We start from the raw sequence: 22,273 nt of genomic DNA, 5'->3' as shown, positions 1-22,273 counted from the left end.
ATAGGGGAGTAGATGAGATCGTTTATGGGAAAAAGTAAGTGGGACAGTTTGGAATATAGGATTGAGAGAAGTGGAGTTATGTGATGTAAATATGGAAAGATAAGCTGCAGCTAGATTGTGAAGGAATTTAAATACCAGAGGGGTTTCTATTTTATCCTAGAAACAATAGAGATCACTGAATATTTTTGAGCAGGAGATTGACATGGTCAAACCTGCAGTTTAGGGAATCTATTTTGGCAGCTATATGGATGATGAATTGGAGAGGGGAAAAGACTGGAAAGAGGGAGATCCATTAATGGGCTCCTACAGTTACCCAGGTAAGAGTTGAGAGTTTTGGGTGGTGGTTGTGTGAGTGGAGAGGAGGGGATAGCTGCAAAAAATGTGGTAGAAGAATCAACAAACTTTGGCAACTAATTGGATATGGACATGAGAGAGGACAGTAAAGTATAATCACAGCAAAAATGTTTGACTAGAAAGGACAGTGTTAACCTCTATAGCAGATGTCAAACATGAAGCCAAAATACTCCCCAGTGCCACCTCAACCAAATTGAAATGTTATTTAGAAATTTAACAAAATAAAAATGTTTAAATGTAGATAATGTTAATATGTGATTTTCTAAGTTTATGTGTGACCCAAAGAAATTCCCATATATGATTTAGTGGCACCCATTTTTCTATTTGAGTTTGACACCACTGCTCTATAGGAATAGAATAATTATGAAGAGAAATCGCACTAACAATGTATTCTGTTTTGGATATTAAGTTTAACATGCTTTTGAAATATCTAGATAGGGCTGTCCAGCAGTTGTCAGAGGACTGGAGCTCAGAAAAGAGATACTGGTTGGATATGTAGCTGAATGAATGAATATATGAGCATTAAGCAATTACTATGTACTGGACATAAGATTAATCTACATAGAAAGGATCATTGAATTCAAGGGAGCTGCTGAAATCACAAAATATAGAAAGAGTGGAGCGCTAGGATACATCCATTCATAGTCAGGAAATGGATGATACTCAAGCAAAAGAGATTGGGAAGATTCTATCAGACAAGAATAGTGAGTAGTGTCCTGAGAATATTGGGGATAAGTAGGGGATTAGGTGTGTGGGGTGCTATACAAAAGTCAGATGAAGACAAAAACTGTTATTGGATGTACCCCCTGAGGTTGTTAGTGACAGCAATTTCAATTAGTGATGTTGGAAGCCATATTGTAAAAGGATAGCAGTGAAGCATGAGGAGTAGGCAATAGTACAAAAAGGTCTAAGCTGTGAATGGAAGAAAATGCAGGGCAATAGCTTAAAGTAGGGTTTCTTATTTTGTGTGTGTGTGTGTGTGTGTGTGTGTGTGTGTGTGTGTGTGTTGTGGACCCCTTTGATAGTATGGGAAAGCCTGTGTTCTCAGAATGTTTTTTAACTGCTCTTCTGCCTTAGAACCAATACCCTGTATTGATTCTAAGATGGAAGGTAAGGGTTTAAAAAATAAGTTTGTAGACCCCCGCAGTTAAGAACCATTTAGATAGAATCAAGTATTTAATAAGTATTTTCTTTCCTACCCAAACCCCAATTTAAAAGAAAGAAAACATTGTAGGAAACATTCATAGTCAAGCAAAACAAAGCTTCACATTGTCTATGTCCAAAAATGTATGTGTCATTCTGTAACTTAAATCCATCACCTCTTTGTCAGGAAATTTGTAGCATAGATCATTATTCTAACTATTTCCACCTTTAATCATACTCTTCAGAATTTTTGTTGTTGTTGTTGTTGTTGTTGTTTTAGCCCTTACCTTCTGTCTTGGAATCAATACTGTGTATTGGTTTCAAGGCAGAAGAGCGATAAGGGCTAGGCCATGGGGGTCAAGTGACTTGCCCAGGGTCACACAGCTGGGAAGTGTCTGAGGCCAGATTTGAACCTAGGACCTCCTGTCTCTAGGCTCTCTATCCACTGAACTACCCAGCTGCCCCACTCTTCAGAATTTTTTATCATAGAAGTGAAACACTTGTGGTTGATAGCAAGATGAAGGATATGACCTTCTTTGGTACAGAAGAGTGGCTATGGGAACTAGACAGATTGAAGACCTGGAAATTTAGGGTGTTGGAGAAAACATCAACATGTACACTAAAGTCCCCCTAGTATGAAGGCAGGAATTGAAGTGGAGAGGGAGACCATTAGCTGAGCACTGGACTTGCTGAGAAAGAAGGGAGTCATGCAATCTGAGGGAGTTGAAGTGAGAAATGGGAGCATTTGAGAGGTTATCAACAAGTTCTCAAGTGTAAGGTTTGAGGTAGAGAGGGAGACTGAGCCATATACCAAACTCTGATAATTTATAAAAAAATCTTTTCCTGTTTTGATTGGGTAAAGGAAATAAAGAGATCATGAAGGCTACTGAAAAAGACAAAGAAAAGGGAAGCCAGGAACATAGAAGATAAACACCCCAGACTTGATGACTATCTGGTTGTTCTTCCTTCAACTGGATGGAATAAATAGGAGCTGCACACAGAGGTATTTTTATTATGCCATAACTGCTAAGATAATTATAAGCATAGTTGGAGAAAATTCTAGGATGCGATGAGAGTAAGACGTACTGAGTTAAAATGACGACCTATCACTTTTCAGGGGCCCAGATAAGAGTTACAAAGGAAAGCCATTATGATATGTGAGGATACCCAGGAGTATTGGTGCTTTCTGGTAGAAAGCATTGGACTATTCTGCCCTCCTTTCTTAGTGCCAACTATAAAGTATAATTAAACTACAGGTATTCCTTCTACATTGCAACTTTCCCCATCAAGGTTTTGATATATCACAGGTCAGCATAAGAAATTAAATAGTAATTTGTTGAAAGTTTTGCCAAAGCTGCAGATGACACCTAAAGGTCAGCAGAGGTCACAGAAAAAGTTTAGAATCTATATAGCCTATGACCAAATACTGAACCCAAATTTTACAGTAAGATACTGTAAACACCCCCTAAAAGAAATAGAGAAATTCAGACTCCTTTTTGGGTATGAAGGGAGGACCAATAAATTTTACTTTTTTTCCAGATCACAAGGGCTGCTGCCCCAATAATTCCCTGTAATCCTTGATGATATAGAAAGGATACCTGTATTCAGCTTCTTTCCATTTAGTTGTGTGTGGGGGAGGGGGTTATTGTTTGATCACAAGGATAGTAGGAAAGAAGGTCTGATACCTTTTATTCTTTTTGGAAAAGCTCTGAGAAAAGATTTGATAAGAGAGAGAGGCAGTTATGACTGTGGATGAAAGTAACCTCTGTTTTCTTTGGAATATTTTTTCTTCCTTTAGGGAACATAGTTGTTTTAACTAGGGTGACCAAGGCTTTGACCTAAATATTAAATGAAATATAAAACACTAATAAGCACTTTTTATACCTTTAGCAGATAAAAACAGCTGAACTTAATATTTTATAATTAGTTAAAATAAGATACTACCAAATTACATGGTTTACATGGTTTCTTCTCAATATGACAGCTTCCTTGTTCCCCTTGGTGCCCTGAAATTTCTCCCCTATTCCCTGTTCAACTGAATTAATCTTTAAAACCTGATTTGAGAATCCCTTTTATGATGTTTGCAATGGTGAGCATCAAAATTGCTGGTTGTAACTGAGGGGAAAAAGTAAAATATATAATCCATGCACAGGATATAAGAACATCAGGGTTGAAAATGTGTCTACTTAGTAAATAACTGAATGGCCCCTGCTTTACTAAGCCCTACCAAGACCTGGTCATCCATCCTTAGTCCCATATGATGCCTTAGTCCCAGGAGAGCCTTGACATCATTTTCCCAGCTTTTATTAAATTGATAAGTTTATAATCAGCATCACACACCCCACCATTCCACTACCACTCCCAGCCACTAGTGGGTAAGTCAACCAATAAGACTATGGTGACCTCTTAGCCTTGCCCCAAGGCTAGCAGTTGCCCATGGGGAAGAAACTTGCCTCAGAATGGGAGATTTAAGAACTACTTGAAAATTATTATATTCCTTTATGCAAGAAAATAGGGATGGGACCTTGTGGGGAAAGGGAGAAAGAAGAGCCTAGTGTTGTCATGTGGTAGAACCAATAACAGGGCATTGAAATGAAAGATGACAGTCTTCTGGGTGACATAATCAACAAAATAACAAGATGAAACATGTTCTACAAGAAGTCTAAGGAGGTAACACGGCTGAACTAATAGCAGAAAAAAATAATCCCTAGAGCTCACTCAGCACCTCCTCCTTGAGAACAGCCCTCATGCTCTGACAGAGCATCACAACATGATGTACAGGCTTTTGCTCTGAGATCTACTCCATAATTTCCTTCCTGCTACTTGCAGTCTCTGCCAGCTGCCCTGGCCCTCACCTCTGCCATTCCATGGCAACAAGCAGCAAAATTCAACCACCTGCCCTCTTGTGGAGGAAACTGAGGTATAGGAAAGCAAGAGATTGCTTTGCCTGTGGTGGAAGGTGCAGTGCTATGCAGGGCACTCAACTGCACTAAACCTGAAGGTAAGGGGACTGGCATCCAGCTCAGGACAGGGACTGAGGCTAGCACCCATGTGAGAGGAGGCTGGGGTCCAATCCAGAATCTGCCATCAAAAGGGGAAAGAATCAGAAAGTGATGGGGGGGAGGGGGGGGGTATATGGGACTGAAACTATCAAAGATCTCAGGAAGAAAAAATTCAGTAAAAACATTTGACACAAACTGACAAATCAAGAGGGAAAATATTAATACAGAAAGGAAAATTGCCATCAAGGCATCTAAACAAATACACACATCTCTGAATAAATATTTCAAGACAAAATAAATTGAACCAACAGATGACAAGGCCATGCATACCCAAGAGAGCATAAAACTAGCAAAATGTTCCCAAATTGTTCAAAAATAGGAATTATGAAAGAAAAATGGATGGCTTACACAGCAGAAATCATTGATAGAACAGAAAAATTTGGATCCACATTAGCACATCTAAGAAGAAGTGAGAAAGACTCATTGGGAATATAAATGTACAAAAGTGAACAACTATGAAAGAAGAGAAACAAAAAACAACACCAAAAACACATGATTTCTATAGAAGCAAGATAGTGATCTCAACAAGATATGTAAAAATAACTTAAGGATCATAGGTCTCTTAGAGGAACATCACAATTCAAAACACCCTGAATGCTATAATGCAAAACAACTGCCCATAACTGTTGAATACAGAAATCATAGTTTTATTTGAAAGAATCCAGAGATGACCTGGGGTGGGGTGGGGAGGTGGGAAACATGCTACAAATTTCAAGATACATAATGGTTAAATTTAACAATTCCAAAGACAAAAAAAAAATTGCAAGCAACTGGAAGAAAAGTCTTCAAGTATAAAGGAAAGAACACTTGAATAACAAGACTATTGTACACTCATCAGAAACCATAGGAAGTAATGTATTTTAAAGAGCATAAGAGCTGGATGCAATCCATGTGATCACAAATGAAAAAGATGACACTTAGGAAAAGAGACATGTGAAGCATTCCTATTAAAAAAAGATGAGCAATTATTTTATCTGCAAATGCTGTAGACAACAAACATAAGAAAGGTAAATATAGCTATTAAGAAATGTACAAATAACAATTACTCTAGGAAAAAAGGTAAAAACCTAGAAAAATGCAACTATATGGTTAAAAAAACAACAAAATAAATAATGGGAGCCATTAAGAGATTTCTATAAAAGTATACAAGGATATAAAGTTGAAAACAGAACTTAAATAGAAGTGATAATCCTAAATATAGATGGAAATTGATTTGTTAAATTAAATTTTATTGTAGAGGGCTTATAAAAGGGGAAAAGGAAGAAACTAATGTTTAATATATACACTAATCAAGCCAGTGGTAAATAATGAAGGGAAAATAATTCTTATAATTCTCAGGAAGAAGAGGCGCTGTAGGAGAATGGGTGAGAAGGCAAAGGAAGGGATTGAAATGGGAGATAAAGGGGAGAAATCTTGACTCACTGATGGGAGAGTCTTAACAAAGAATCCTCTTATGGGGGGAGAATCAGGTATACCTTCCTCCCAGAATGGAGGGATGGAGGAAAAAAGAAGCTCATCATTCATAGATATTATGGGGACAAAAAATACAGTCTTTAATAAGATATGGAAACTTTATAATAATCATCTAAAGAGATTTGGTGATCAAGAGAGCACCTCTGAGAATATTTTGTCTCCATGGATAGCATCCTTCCTCAGGGACGGAGTACAGTTACTGGAGGCTATCAGCACTCAAAAATGTGGGAGAGCATAGATCTAGAGGGGGAAGATTTCATGGCAAATGGGAAAGAAAATGATGATGAACAGGGCAGAGTAAAAAAAATGGACCATATAATGAAGAACACAAGAAAATTTCTACACTGGAGCAATACTATCCTCACTCTCCTCTGCAGGAATGGATGTTTCAAAGCATGAGGCAAAACTGAAAAAAGGGGAGGGGCAAGAATAGGCAATAGCATAGAAATTGTTTAGAAAATGTAACTCAAAATAGGTACTTTAGAAGCTAAAGACTTGAGACAAAATAAAATATAAAGACCAGAAATCGATGGGTGACAGTTTAGAATAGCCAGAAAGGGAAGAGGATTGACAAGGAGTATGTGGGAAATGTCTCTTTTAGAAAAAGTTATTTTAAAAAATTAACAAAGGAAATTAAAAGCAAGGAGAGCAAGGGGAATTTTAATTACTTGACTGAAAGCGGGGAGGAGGTGAATTAGATAACTAGATTGAAGAAAGAAAAAAGAATGAGTTATGAATTAGATAACTAGATTGAAGAAAGAAAAAAGAATGAGTTAAGCAAAACTAGAGAAATGGGTGACAAGAGAGAGGGGCTTGACTTTGAGGGTAGGAAAGACTATGGGAATAGGATTGCCTTAAGTAAGTTAAGCAAAAATGAATAGAGACCAAGTATTATCTTTAAAAAGGAAGAACAAAAAAAAATTCTAATTCAGGAAAAAATTATTACCTAACTCATAACTTTATATGTGAATGGATTAATCAGAATGGTGAAATAAAAAATGACAAGTTGGATAAGAAATGAAAGCCTCATACTCTATTGCTTATAAGAAATAATCTAGACTTCCAAGTCACTTGAGCATTTAAGATTTGACATTTTCTCTGATCTCCATAACCTCTCAAACTTCTCTAAAAAAAAAAAAAGGAAAGTATGTGCCAAAGATGAAGTAGTTTCAGTTCTCTCTATGGTCTAGGATACCCAGAATCCAAAAGATTTTTTAAAAAAATCTAAAGCCATGCAGTAATGCTTATTGACCCTGAGCTCACTCAGCACTCCTCTGCCACCTCCCATGCAACAATTAAAGATGAAGTAGCAGACCCAAGGACACTACATAAGCTTACTACAAAATCCAACCCTACACTGTAGTCTCCTCTTCCTCTTTCCAGTGCTAAAAAGGCTCTGGCTCCAGGCTGCTTGATCCTCAACAGCCAGTTTAACCACAACCCTTCAGGAGAAAAAGCCTGCCATAAGGCTGCAACCCAAAGCACCAGCACTGCAAAGCTCTAAATTGCCAGTAGTGGGACAAAGAGGCCCTAAACTGCCAGTGCTATACCAGAGATCAGAGGAAAAGAAGGATTGGGACAGGTCACCATGATAGGACACTGTGAGGAAGAGGTAGAAGGGGGTGGAGGACTGCATCACTCCATCAAGCCTGAAGTAAAGAGTATAGTAGCATCTAACTGGAGCCAGTTCTGTTTACCCAAAAGTCAAGTGGAACAGAGACCTAGTTTAATAAACCATGATTTGTGCAGTATGTGAGAAGTTTGAGACACTTTGAGATCCAGTCCTCAAGAAAAATATAATCAGAGGGGAGGGAGTCAGAAAGTGAGTATTAGGGAAAATAAAGGGAAGAAGGATACCAAAATTAACAAAAATTTCAGGAAGAAGAAAATTCAAAGACCTTGAACATAAACAGATAAATCAACAGGAAAAAAATAGTAACAGAAATATGACCTCAAAATACAGTAAATGAGTTTAAGGATCTATGAATAAATACTGTAAAACATAGAAAATGGATCTAAAACTTGATGAGACAGAGAACCCTGTGGAATTCATGGAGAAATAGAACTACAACATACCTTTCCTAAGTGGTTCAAAAGAGAAATGAGGATTATGAGAGCAGAATTTATGTCCTAGACAGCAAAAATAATGATCAGAATAGGAAAACTGGAGTCTGCAATTAAATACCTTACAAAAGAGAAGTTGGGAATACAGAAATAAAGGATAATCTAGAAGAGAAGAAACAAAAAAACCCTCTAACATTACAAGAAAATATGTTTAGTGTGTAAGCAAATATAGATCTTTTAAATTTTTATTTAATTAATTTAGAATAGTTTTCATGGTTACATGATTCATGTTCTTTCCCTCCCCCCTCCCATAGACAAAGTGCAATTCAACTGGGTTTTACAAGTATCATTGATCAAGACCTATTTCCATATTATTAATATATATACATATATATTTAAAGTCTACATCCCCAATCATATTCCTTTCGAACCATATGGTCAAGGAAATGTCTTTCTTCTGGGTTTCCACTCCCACAGTTCTTTCTCATAAGTCCCTCAGAATTGTTCTAGATCATTGCATTGCTACTAGAAGAAAAGTCCATTACATTCTATTGTGCCACAGTGTATGTGTCTCTGTGTATAATGTTCTCCTGGTTCTGCTCCTTTTGCTCTACATCAATTCCTGGAGGTTGTTCCAGTTCACATGGAATTTCTCCAGTTCATTATTCCTTTTAACATAATAATAATATTCCATCACCAACAGATACCACAATTTGTTTAGCCATTCCCCAATTGAAGGACATCCCCTCAAAATATACTGATCTTGAAGATAGGATGAGTAGGGACAACTTGAGGAGCATAGGTCTCCGAAGAACATGACAGAACCAAATTTAACACCATAATGAAAATGGAAGAGAACTGCCCAAGACCTATGAACATAGAAAACAAAATTCCAATTGAAAGAATTTTGAGATCATCTCCAGAAAGAAAAAAAAAAAGGCTGCTAATTCCAAGACGCATAATTGTTAATTTAATAATTCAGCTCAGAAACAAGTTCTGCAAGTCATCAAAAAGACTTTCAAGTACAAAGGAAAGGACAATAAATAATGCAAGCCTGTTCTGTACCCATTAGAGCAGTGGTTCTCAACCTTTCTAATGCCGTGACCCTGCAATACAGTTCCTCATATTGCAGTGACCCCAAACCAAAAAATTATTTTGGAGGCTACTTCAAAACTGTAATTTTGCTACAGTTATAATTCAGAATGTAAATACCTGATATGCATTATGTATTCTCATTGCTACAAATTGAGAGGCTGAGAACCGCTGCACTAGAAACTGTAGAAGAGAATGGAATATGTTACAAAGAACAATGAAGCTCCGGATGCAACTCAGGATGACCTACTCCGAAAATATGAGCTTAGCAATATAAGATAAAAAATAGTAGAGAAGAGTTTGAAATATTTTATAGAAAGAAAACCAAAAACTGAAGAGATTATTTGCTTCTCAAACACCCCAAACAATAGAAATACAAGAGTACATACATAAATGCATCAGGCAAGGACAACAAGAGAGTGACAATAAAAAGATTAGTAAGAAAACTTGCTAAATGTATAAGAGGAGATAGAGATGAAGGCAGAAATCTGGTAAAGACAGAGGCAGACATGAAACATTATGAACAGAAGCTGGGATACCCTGCCTACAGGTGAATCAATGCTTTTTTTTGTGTATGGGGGACTGCATTATAGTATTGTAATGAAATATATGAAATGAAGAAGATGGGAATAGAGAAGAGTATATGAAATGCCAGGGTCAAATCAAGGGCTAGAAATGAGGGGAAGACAAATTCTGTGGTCTCAGAAAAAAAAAAGAGGCCTTAGGGGAATTTATGAGGAAGAGGGGGAAATCTCGAAAAGGAGGCAGGAGAAAAAGAAGTCTTTACTTTGTAGATGGGAAGGGGTTCCACAAATGAATGCTCCTATAGGGGAAGACAGATGGTTAATGAAGGTAGGTAAGTACCTTACATGGAGTATGGCCTGGAGAATTTGGTGCTTTAAAAGTCTAATTGCCCTACATTATTTCTGAGGGACAACTGGCATCTGAGAGAAAAGGAAGAGCATGAACCCAAAGAAGAGATTTCAAGGCAAATGTGGAAAAAATGATAAACAGGAAGATATAGATGAATAGGGAGCTACATAATTAGAGATGTGGTCATGGACGGAATGGAAGTGTTCACTCTGGCATTTACAATAACTGGCCTTGGGAAGGAGGCCTGATGGAAAGGGAGAATTCATGGGAATAATCCCTATAAGGAAGTCATAGAAAGTACTTGGAGGGGAGAACCTAGAATAGATACCTTGGGAGTTCTGATTGAATGAAGAATACAGAGAAAAGAAAGAGACCAGATAATTATAGGGGTCATTAATCAGAAAATGAAGATATAGAGTAGATCAAAGAGAGGACAGATTATGAAGAAAGTAAGAAAAATCCTTTTTGGAAAGGGGTATTTAAAATGGGATAAAAAACCCTAATGAACAGGACTAGTTGAATAGGAAAACAGGAAAGGGGCATCCATTTGACTAAAGGTAAGGGGAAAAGTGGGGAAAGAAATATATAACTAGATAAAAGCAGGAGAGAAAAGAGAATTAACAAGCAAAACCCCAAAGGAAGATGGATAACAGCTGAGAAGAAAGGATCAGAAGTACAGGGAAGAGCCATTGGAAACTGGGATACTTTTTTAAAAAGATTAAATAAAATGATTGAAGGAACATATTGTATTTATAACAGAAGCAAGAGAATCATAACTTGGAGAGGAAAAAAATTTAAAAGACAGATGGAACAACATACAAATCCAACTCAACTTTAAATGTGAATGGATTATGCAATGTAATAAAAAAAGAATAACAAATTGGATTTTAAAAGGCCTATAATCTGTTGCTTACAAGAAACACATTTTTTTTAAGTCAAAATAAAACTATTGGAATGGGAACATTTTTTTTCACTATGTATCAAGTAAGTCAAAAAAACAGAAGTTGCCATCATGCTATAAGATAAAGCAAAAACAAACATTCAAAATAATAAAAAGGACATAGAAGGAAATTATATTATGTTGAAAGGAACCAAATTAATGTCATTAATAAACTAATACTCTTCAAATACTTTAACATCCAAATTCATAAAGGAAGAATTATTTGAGCTTCCTGAAGACATAGACAGTAACAAAATAGTAATCGGAGTTTTCAATATCCGTCTATCAGTTTTGGATAAGTCTAACAAAAAGAAAAACGAAAGAGAAAATGTAGAACTTAACAAATTTTTGGAGAAATTAGTTAAAATATGTATAGCATCCTCTAATATTAAAGATTATGTTTTTTTAAAGTTAGAAGAGAAATCATTTGCCTCTCACAAATATGAATAGGAGATGTATTCTTTTTTAAAAAATCCTTCCCTTCCCTTCTAAGACAGAAGAGCAGTAAGGGTGAGGCAATAAGGGCTAAGTGAATTGGGAAGGACCACACAGCTTTGAACTTAAGACCTCTCTTCTTGAGGTCTAGCTCTCAATCAACTGAGTCATATACCTGCCCCCTAGGAGATGTATTCTTAACCAAACAAGAGGGAGAGATAAATAAAGTAACTTTGATAACTTTAAACTGAAAAACTTCTGCACAAACATTAGTGCATCTAGAATAAGAAGGGAAGCAGTCAAATAGGGATTTCTCTGATAAGGATTTGGTATCCAAAGTAAATAAACTACACACACACACACACACACACACACACACACACACACACACACACCATTCTTCAATGGATAAATGGGCAACAAATATGAACAAACATTTCCTAGAAGGGCAGCAAAGTATTTACAACCTCATGAAAAAATGTTTCAGATCATTAATGATAAGAGAAATATAAATCAAAACCATCCTGAGGTTTCACCTCACACCAGCAAATTGGCAAAAAAGACCCCAAAAAAGACAGTAGTCAATACATTTTGGTAGGACTGTAAAATGGTAAATCCATTTTGGAAAGCAATTTTGGAATTATGCAAATAAAGTAACTGAAAAGTCAATACCCTCTATGTTCAACACTTCGTTATCAGACTCAAACCCCAAGGGAGCCATCAATAAGAAAAAAAGTCTCCATACACAGTATTCCAAAATGTTTATAGCAGAGCTTTTTTGTGATAGCTAAGAAGTGGGTACAGATTAGATGCCCATCAATTGAGGAATAGCCAAACAAGTTGTGATACATACTAATGTAATTATTGTGCTATAAGAAATGATATGTGTAATGAATTTATAGAAGCATTGTAAAGATCTATATGAACTGAGACAGAATGAAGTAAACAAAGCCAAATAAACCAATATACTTGTAACTGTAACAATGGAAATGGAAAGAACCATAATACTCCCCTCCAAAAAAAAAAAAAGTAAATGTAACAAAATTATAAAGATCAAGCAGAATTTGAAGAAAGATGAGAAGACATCCTTACCCCTAATCTACCCCTTTGTGGAGGTGAAAGGTCCACAGAGGTTACACATTGCACAGGTTGGGACTTTTTAAATCTATCAATCAGTTGTGCTAATTTTTTCCCCTCTATTAAAAAAATACTATTCATCATATGGTATGGCTTTCTGAGAAAAAAAGGAGAAGGGATAAATGGGATAACTATGATGATATAATAAACAAAAAGTACCAATTAAAAAACTACTCAAAATACACCTAAAAATGAAGACACATATAGAGAATACAAATGAGGAGCTTGAAAAAATTTACTATATATCATGTGATCCCAAAATAACTAGGAGTTACAAATAAACTATCAAAGGAAAAATAAAAATTCACAACTGAAAAAGAAAAAAGAGAATTATATTATGCTATAAGGAACTATAAATATCAAAATACCAATATTCAACTTTCATGTTCCAAATTCATAAAGGAAATATTAACTGAATTAAAAAAACATAGACTATAATATGATAATAACAGGAAACTTTCATGTCAATCGGTTTGGGGCAAATCTAATAGAAAGATAAAAGGGAAAATATTGAATTGAACAAATTAATGGATAAACTGGAGCTAAAAACTCATCACATCTTCTAAATGGGACTGCTAAATAGTATTGTTGTTCATCCTTCATTTTTGAAGAGGACCAATGACATTATTAGTGTCTTGTGAATGAATTGGATTTAAGTGAGGCAGAGTTGTACAAAGTCATCAGCCTCACTTTCTTCCAGTCATCAAAGTCCAATGATCAGACATATCTTGAAATAGTCTAGCCATGAATCCTAAACATTCCTCCAACTATTTAAACTCTTCTTTATTTCTTTAAAAAGTGTCTTTTGGAGCAGCTTGATAGGTCAGTGGATAGAGTGCCAGGTCTAGAGTTAAGAGAACCTCAAATCTGGTCTCAGATACTTCACTTCCTAGCTATGTGATCCTGGGCAAATCACTTAATTCTAACTGCCTAGCCCTTTACCACTCTTTTGTCTTGGAACCAATACTTGTATCAATTCTAAGACAAAAGATAAAGGCTTAAAAAAAATACATCTCCTACCCATAGCTCTAAGAAGTCTCTTCTACTGTTTTAGAAGTATAATCTTTAATATTATAAGCATTCATCCCTTTAAAAGATATTGAGGATTGTAGTGGAAGACTTTGGTCTACACTTTAATTTTTGCCAGACTGCTTTCTAGTTTTCCTTAATTAAAAAAAAAAAAGGTAGTTTTCCATAAGTAATTTATGTTTTTCACTTTATCACCACTAGGTTATTGAGTTCTCTTGTTCTGAATAGCCCTTCTCTGATTCATTCCATTGAACCCACCTCTCTAGAGATAAATTGGGAAATCCCATTGAAAATAAGTACATTAAATATGTGGTATTCAACATATCAAAACACAAAATATTCATATAAATTCAGTTATGAAATATTCTTTAAAGAAATAAAGAACAGCTCAAGTAACCAGAGGAATATTCAGGGATCATGGCTGACCCATTTCAATATATGACAGAACTATCAAATGACAATATTTCAAAATTAATTTACAATTTTAATAGTATATTAATCAAACCATTTGGAGAAACTAGGAAATCAAGGAAATAATGTAAAAAGGTATGAATGAAGGAAGAATAGCATTTCCAGACCTTAAATCATATTGTAAATTAGCAACCATCAAATTTGGTATATTGTCATATATGTAACAAATATAAATATAAATAAAGCTTATCAAAGAACAGACTAAATAAAGAAGAACCAGAAACAAGGGAACTCAATAACCCAGTGTTCAGCAAATCTGAAAATAGAAATTTCCTAGGAAAGAACTCCCTATTTGATAAAAAAACAAATTCTTGAAAAACTAGAAAGCAGTATGGCAGAAATTAGTCTTAGACTATAATCTTGTACCATATTTGATCATACCATAAAAAATTTGAAGACAGGTAAATGATATACCTCTCACAGGTATGGGTAGGAGATTTATTCTTTTTTTTTTAATGAGATATATCCTTAACAAATCAAAAGACAGAGGTAATTGCAAAAGAAGAAATAGATCATTTTGAATTTATGAAATTGAAAAGTTTCTTGCACAAATTGATGCATCTAGGAAAAAAGAAAGGGTAAAATGGGAAAAAATATTTTTACCAAATTTCTCAGAGAAGATTTTGTAATCCAGAATGTTTAGACAACTAATACCAACTAACACAATGCATAGTATATATAGATATATATAGATTTAGATTTAGATAATATGCATTATATGTGGTACACATATATACATTCACACACACATATTCAAAACCATTCCCTCAGGTATATGAACAAATGGATATCAAAAGACTTATAGTGATTATTAACCATATGAAAGGATACCCCAAATCACTAATAATAAGAGAAATGCAAATCAAAACAGTCACCTAGAAAACTGGCAAAAATGACAAAGGATAGGAACAGTCAATGTTGTGGGAATATCAGTACATTAAATACTATGTTGGTTGAGCCATTTTGAATCAGTGTAATCATTTTAGAAAGCATTTTGGAATTATACAAATACAGTGATTAAAATATCTATAACTTTTGATACAGAGATTCCACTACAAGGAATAAAACCCATGGAGGTCATTTTTAAGAAAGCCCCCAGAATACACCAAAATATTTATAGCAGCACATTTTGTAGTAGCAAAGAACTGGTAACAAAGCAAAAGCCTATAGGTAGGGGAATCTCTTAACAAATTGTAGCATATAACTGGAATAGAATATTATTGTGCTCTAAAAATTGGCAGCTATGATGAATATAGAGGAACAGAGTTAAATGAATGAATGCTGACTTAAACAGTCAAGAAAACAGTATTTGTAATGAGTACAAAAATGTCAATGGAAAGAACAATCACCACAAAATAATTTAAAGTGTTTGTTGCAAAACTGCAAAGAATAAATATGGCCCTAAAGAAGAGATATGAGAAGGCAGCCTTGCTTGACTTCTTTGCAGGGGAAGGAGGTGCGTGGGTCTGGAACATTGCATTTATTTTTAGACTTGTTCATTGTATTGATGATTTAGGCTCCTTTTTTCCTCTTCTTTTTCTTTAAAAAAATTTTTTTTATTATATAGGATGGCTCTTTGAGAAGAGGAATGAGGGAAGGGCACTGGGAGAATTTTTTGAGATGCAAAAGCAAGACATTAATAACAATTTATTTGAAAAAAAGAAGTAGGCTTGGTGTAAATTGTCTCAAGGGGTTTCCTTGGGCAAAAACTGAAGCCAGGGAATCCCAAGCTCTGTCCCAAACTAGGGATAGGGAAAGCAGGATGGCCCTCACCCAGTTACACAATTCCCTCAGTGCTGAAAGTACATGTCGGCCATTGACACACAGTATTTCTCACAGCCTTAGGAAAGAAGGAAACCTCATGATGGGCAGAGAACAGAGAAAACCCAGTTCCAAGCAAGCCTCTACATTTGATATTTCTCCCCTTAAAATGAGGATGATTTGACACACCCAAGTTCAAAATGATGTTGGGGCTAATGCTGAGTGTGTTAGAACTGTAGATCTGGTTGCTCTCTCATTGGTTTAGACTGAGTTTCGTAGTTAGAGAGACTTTGTATCATATAATGGATAAGGGGCCAGGCTTGGACCAGGAGGATGTGAGTTCAAGTCTTGTGTTTGACACTTAAAGGCTATGTAACCCTGGCAAGTTGCTTAAGTTTTCAGAGCTCTAGGCAATTCTCTAAGACTACATTGCAGAGGAAGTATTGAGCTGCATGGTAAAGGGAATTTCCTTACCTAGGTGTTCTCTATACCAATAAAATCATGATTCCAGTCCCTAATCCTTCTATAGTGTACAATTTTGACTCCTGGTCTGCATAATTGATTAATGAGTGTTCCCTCCCTTTACAGTGTGCTTGGGTTCCTCTCCAGTTAATAAATAATCCATTTATGTCCTTTTGACAAGTCCTTTTCTTTGCTCATTTGGATGCCCACTTGGTTCCCTATTTTATACAAAACCTAATTATTCCATTATTAATCTGGTCTCTTGTTTCTTGACAGCAGAGACATAACAAGCTCCCAGGAACAGAGCCCTGATGTTAAGGCTAGGCCTGGACCTAGAGTAGGGCATAACAGAGTTGTAGACATCTCACCAGAAGTGTTGAATTATACCATGTGGGGAATTGGGTCTGAAGCCCATTCTCTTCCACTATGAAAGAAAGGAAAAATAAAGAGAGGGAAGGAGAGAGAATATTTAAGTGATTTAAGTGCTTACTTGAATAGCAAAGCATTGTGATAAATGATCATTCAATTAGAAAAGTGGAGATGGTCCCTATTTTCAAAGAATCCACCTTCTAATGGGAGAAACAAGACATAGAGGAGGTTTCCACTATAAGTCAGTTGGGAAGACCCCATCGTCCCTAGTGTACAAAGGCAAAGAAGATGTTAATTCGTCATGTTTAATGTTTTTTCCACTGACAAAATCTTATCTGGACTTGATTGTGTGTGTGTGTGTGTGTGTGTGTGTGTGTGTGTGTGTGTGTGTAGGTGTGTGTTTTAAATCTTTACCTTCCCAAACAGAATTGCAGTAAGGGCTAGGCAATGGTGTTAAATGACTTTCCCAGGGTCACACAGCTAGGGAGTGTCTGAGGCCATATATGAACCTAGAACCTCCCATCTCTAGGCCTGTCTGGACTTGATTTTGAAACATTTGACAGTGCCAAGAACTTTGGTGACACAGAATTTCTCTTCTGGATCTTCAGAAACTGTTGACAAAGGAGTAGCTTCAACATCTTGTGCATATCCAGGAAAGTTTCTTCCCAGACTGTTGATTATAGGGCCTGGGCTAGAAGCAGTGGGGGTCTGAGAAGCATTGTCATTCCTAGGGCTCTAGAGTTTACATGCTTGTCCATACCTGTTCAGCAGTTAACAGTGAGGAAGTTGCCTCGAGCACTGAACAATTAAACAATTTGCCTGGGTTACATAGCCTATATGTGTCAGAGTCAAGACTTCTCCACTGCTTCCTTCCTTTGGGTTCTAGGGGCCAGAAGGTAGGTGGATTCCCAGGGCTCTTAGGTTCAGAATTCTGGAACATCTCCTTCAGTGTCTGGAGGGCTTTAGTCTTTGAAGTAATGGTAGTGGTTTGATGGTCTTTGCATATGCCACCATCTGTTTTTCCCTCAGGGTGCCTTGATGCTTCAGGCTTGCTTGCCCTGGGGGTGTACCATAGCTTTTATGGGAGTGGGAGGGTAGGAAGATTGGAGGGAATAAATATTTCAGGCTTCTGACTCCAGGTTGGAAGCTAACAGAGAGGGAGATGGAAACCAAGTCCAACTCTTCCCAACTCCTTCAAGCAGTACATCCTACATCGTAGGATAATGGATTTAGAGTTGGAGGAACCTTAAAGCTCATGTAATCCAACTCCTTCATTTTATAGAAAGGCCAAAAAGTGGTTAAATACACCTCTGCTCCTGGCAGCCAACATGGTGGAGTAAGGAACACTCCAAGTTCACCCACCTCCAAACAACTACAAAAAACAAACAAACAAATAAAAAAACCCTCCTTCAGACTTTCCCTGTTCACAAATGTTTTTGCTTCTAGTTACTCTCTCCTCCAAGTTTGCCCTTCCTTTTGTCCACTTCCCCTTTTTTTTAATTCTCCCTCCTCTTCTTACTTCCATTCTTACTGAATGTGGATGTTATTCCTGCTTTGTGCCAATTTCAATGAGAGTAAGATTCAAGTATTACCCACTACCCCTTATTACCTTTCCTCCAATGTATTAATTCTTACTTGCCTTTTCATGGAGATAATTTGCCCTCAACTTTCTCTTCTTTTCTCTTTTCCCAGTGTATTCCTCTTTCTTATCTTTTGTTTTTCTTTTTGATATGGGGGGGGGGATATCATTCCATCATATTTAACTTACTCCCTGCTTTCTGTCTATGTATGCTATTCATTGTGATAAAATTCTTAAATATCTTTAGTATCTTAACGAATCCTAAGTACTTGAGGTACCTTAGATACTTCAAGTATTATAAATATTTTAAGAATAACATCTGCAAGACATTATGACACAATTGAATGTAATATACTTCTCTACTAGCAGCAATACAATGACCCAGGAAAGTCCAGAGAAACTTATGAGAAAGAACGCTATCCACATCCAAAGAACTGGGGAAGCAGAAACACAGAAGAAAAACATAGGATCAATCACATAGTTTGATAGGGATGATTAGGGTTTTGGTGTTAAAAGATCACTCTACTGCAAATATGAGTAACATGGAAATCAGTTTTGAACAATGATACATGTATAACCCAGTGTAACTGCTTGTCAGCTTTGGGAGGCAGGAATCATGAATCATGTAACCATGGGAAAAATATTCTAAATTTTAAAAAATTAATTAAAAAAATAACATCTGTACTCAACTATAGAAACCTACCTTACCCTATAGAGAAGGGAAGGGAATAAGAAAAGAAGGGGTGGACAAAAGAAAGAGTGAACTTGGGGAGATGGTAGTCAGAAGTAAAAAAATAACAAATATTTGTGAACAGGGAAAGGCCAAAAGGAATGGAAGAGAAGGATAAACAAGAAAAATAAGATGGAGAGAAACACAGTAATCATAACTATGAATATGAATAGGATAAACTTATCCATAAAATGGAAGATTCTAGCAGAGTGGATTAAAAGCCAGAATCCCACAATATACAATCTACAGGAAACATATTTAAAGTAGGGAGATACACAGAATAAAGGTAAAGGGCTAGAGCAGAATCTATTGTGCTTTAGCTAAAGTAAGAAAAGAGGCAGCAAGTATAATCTCAGAAAGAAACAAAAATGAAAAATTGATCCAATTGAAATAAGAAATGAAACTACATCCTGATAAAAGGTACCATAAGCAATGAAGTAATGTCAATATTAAACATAATATACACCAAATATTATAGCATCCAAATTCCTAAAGGAGAAGTCATAGAAGTTATAAGAGGAAATAGACAATAAAACAATAATAGTAGGGGACATTAATCTTCCCCTCTCAGAATTAGATAGCTCAAACCAAAAAATAAACAAAGAAAAAAAGGAGGTAAATAGAATTTTAGAAAAGTTAAATATGATAGACCTCTGAAGAAAGCTGAATGGGAATAGAAAGGAATATACCTTTCTCTCAGCAGTACATAGCACCTTTACAAAAAAAAATCATGTAATTATACATAAAAACTGCACAACAAAATGCAGAAAAACAGAAATATTAAATGCAGCCTTTTCAGACCATAATGCTATAAAAATTACATTCAACAAAGGGATGCAGAAAAACAAAAATGACTAAAAACTAACTGGAAACTAAACAACCTGCTTCTAAAGAATGAGTGGGTCAGAGAATAAATCAACAATTTCATTAAAGAAAGTAATAACAAAAAGACAACATACCACAAAATTTGGGATGCAGCCAAAGCAGTACTTAGAGAGAAAAGTGTATCTCTAAATGCTTATATCAATAAAATAGAGAAAGAATAGGTCAATAAATTAGGCATGCAACTAAAAATACTAGGAAAAGTACCAAAAAAACCTCCAAATTAAACACTGTGATGAATATTTTTCAGCCAATCTGAAAGAAAACAAAGATGCAAAGTTCCAAGTCAATAATATGTTTATTGAAAGAGATTGGTATCTTTATTTATTTTTTAAACCCTTACCTTCTGTCTTGGAATCAATACTGTGTATTGGTTCCAAAACAGAAGAGTGGTAAGGCCTAGGCAATGGGGATTAAGTGACTTGGACAGGGTCACATAGCTGGGAAGTGTCTGAGGCCAGATTTGAACCTAGGACCTCCCATCTCTAGGCCTGGTTCTCAATCTACTGAGCTACTCAGCTTCCCCCATGAGACTAGTATCTTTAAACAAAACTGGGTCCTTAAGTTTTCTCCCATCTAAGACAATGAGAATTTTCTCCCTTTTTTATATCCAAACATTAGATCATTCAAAATCCCACATCAATAGGCAACCACCAATCCTATACTCCCAGTAAAGTACAAACAGCAAGCAAGTTGGGAAATGAGAGATATCTCTATAAGGTATTTTTCTATCAAGATATTTTTCTGCCTCAGATATCTCTGTGTGCCATATACTGTTAAGCCTTCTGCTCAGAGGATACAACCTGTAGATATTCCGCTTAGAAGCCACAGTCCCATCTGAATGACATCCTATTGCAAAATTCTGGTTTATAGGGAAGTTAGAGTATTACAGAAATTATAGCTTATATGAGGTTACAGAGAAAACAGCTTAATACATTATGTTCAGTTTGCTTAATAATCTTATAAAATATAGTTACTATAATTCTATTAATCATTAGTCAATCATTGTTCCAGATTAATCACTTCCTCTGGCTAACTACTGACTGATTCTAATATCTGGGATCATATTTTTTCAAAAAATCAAGGGTCAAGGATTCTCATTCTCTTCAACACCAAATTAGAAATCCTAAAAATCAAAGGAGAGATTAGTAAAAGGCAAGTCACTTGACCCCCATTGCCTAGCTCTTACCACTCTTCTGCCTTAGAACCAATACATAGTATTGATTCTAAGACAGAGGGTAAGGGTTTAAAAGAAAAGAAAGAAAGAAAATCCATTTACCAGTATAAAAAATGAAAAGGGTGAATTCACAACCAAAGAAGAGGAAATTAAAGCAATTATGAGGAGTTTATTTTACCCAAATATATGCTAATCTGACAACCTAATCAAAGTAAATGAATATTTTTAAAAAATATATAAATTGCCCAAATTAACAGAAGAAACTAAAATATTTAAATAACCCTAATCAGAAAGAGAAATTGAACAAGCTATCAATGAATTCTCTAAGAAAAATGCTTCAGGGTCAAATGAACTCCAAGTAAATTCTATTAAATATTTAAAGAACAATTAGTTCTAATACTATATAAATTCCTCAAAAAAAATAGCTGAGGTAGGAACTCTACCAAATTCCTTTTATGACATCAATATGATATTGAATTCTAAACCATGAAAAGAAAAAAAAGAGAAAGAAAACTATAGACCAATCTCCCTAATGAATACAATATTTTAAAATACAAATTTTTTTAAAATACAAAATTTTAAATAAAATACTAGCAAGGAGATTATAATAATAAATCATAAGGATCATACAGTATGACCAGGTGGATTTCATAACAGGAATGCAGGGAGAATTCAGTATTAGGAAAACTATCTGCATAGTTAACTATATCAACAACAGAAACCATATGGTTATATCAATAGATGCAGAAAAAAGATTTTTATAAAATACAATACCCATTCCTATTAAAATGCACTAGAGAACATTAGAATAAATTGAACATTTCTCAGAATGATAATTAGCATCTGTTGAAAACCAACAACAGGTATTATCTATAATGGGAATGAGTCAGAAGCTTTCCCAATAAGATCAGGGTTGAAGCAAAAATGTCCATTATCACCACAACTATTCAATATTGCACTAGAAATGCTAGTTAAAAGAGAAAAAGAAATTGAAAGAATTAGAATAGGTAATGAGGAAATAAAGCTATTGATTTTTGCAGATAATATGATGGTATACTCAAAGAATCCTAGAAAATCAACAAAAAACTTAATTGAAACAATTCACAACTTTAGCAGAGTTGCAGGATATAAAATAAACCCAAATAAATAATTAACATTTCTCTATACTCCCAGTAAAGTACAAACAGCAAGCTATAGAGAAATCCCATTTAAAATTACTGTAGACAATATAAAATACCTG

The 22,273-nt window shown here is 35.4% G+C and overlaps 1 protein-coding gene across 2 annotated transcripts in view; it reads left to right on the top strand.

The window, feature by feature from the left end:
• CDC27 (cell division cycle 27) overlaps positions 1–22,273 on the top strand; it is a 135,349-nt gene that overhangs the window by 101,481 nt on the left and 11,595 nt on the right. For both annotated transcript variants that reach the window (XR_008916395.1, XR_008916394.1), the window contains exon 19: positions 2,360–2,500. The gene's annotated coding sequence lies outside the window, so the exon portion shown is untranslated. The remainder of the gene's footprint in view (positions 1–2,359; positions 2,501–22,273) is intronic.

The sequence above is a fragment of the Monodelphis domestica genome, chromosome 2 (genome assembly GCF_027887165.1).
Source record: "Monodelphis domestica isolate mMonDom1 chromosome 2, mMonDom1.pri, whole genome shotgun sequence".
Taxonomy (NCBI): Eukaryota; Metazoa; Chordata; class Mammalia; order Didelphimorphia; family Didelphidae; genus Monodelphis; species Monodelphis domestica.
The sequence above is the reverse complement of the archived record's forward strand: the minus strand, read 5'-3'. Positions and strand labels throughout refer to the sequence as shown.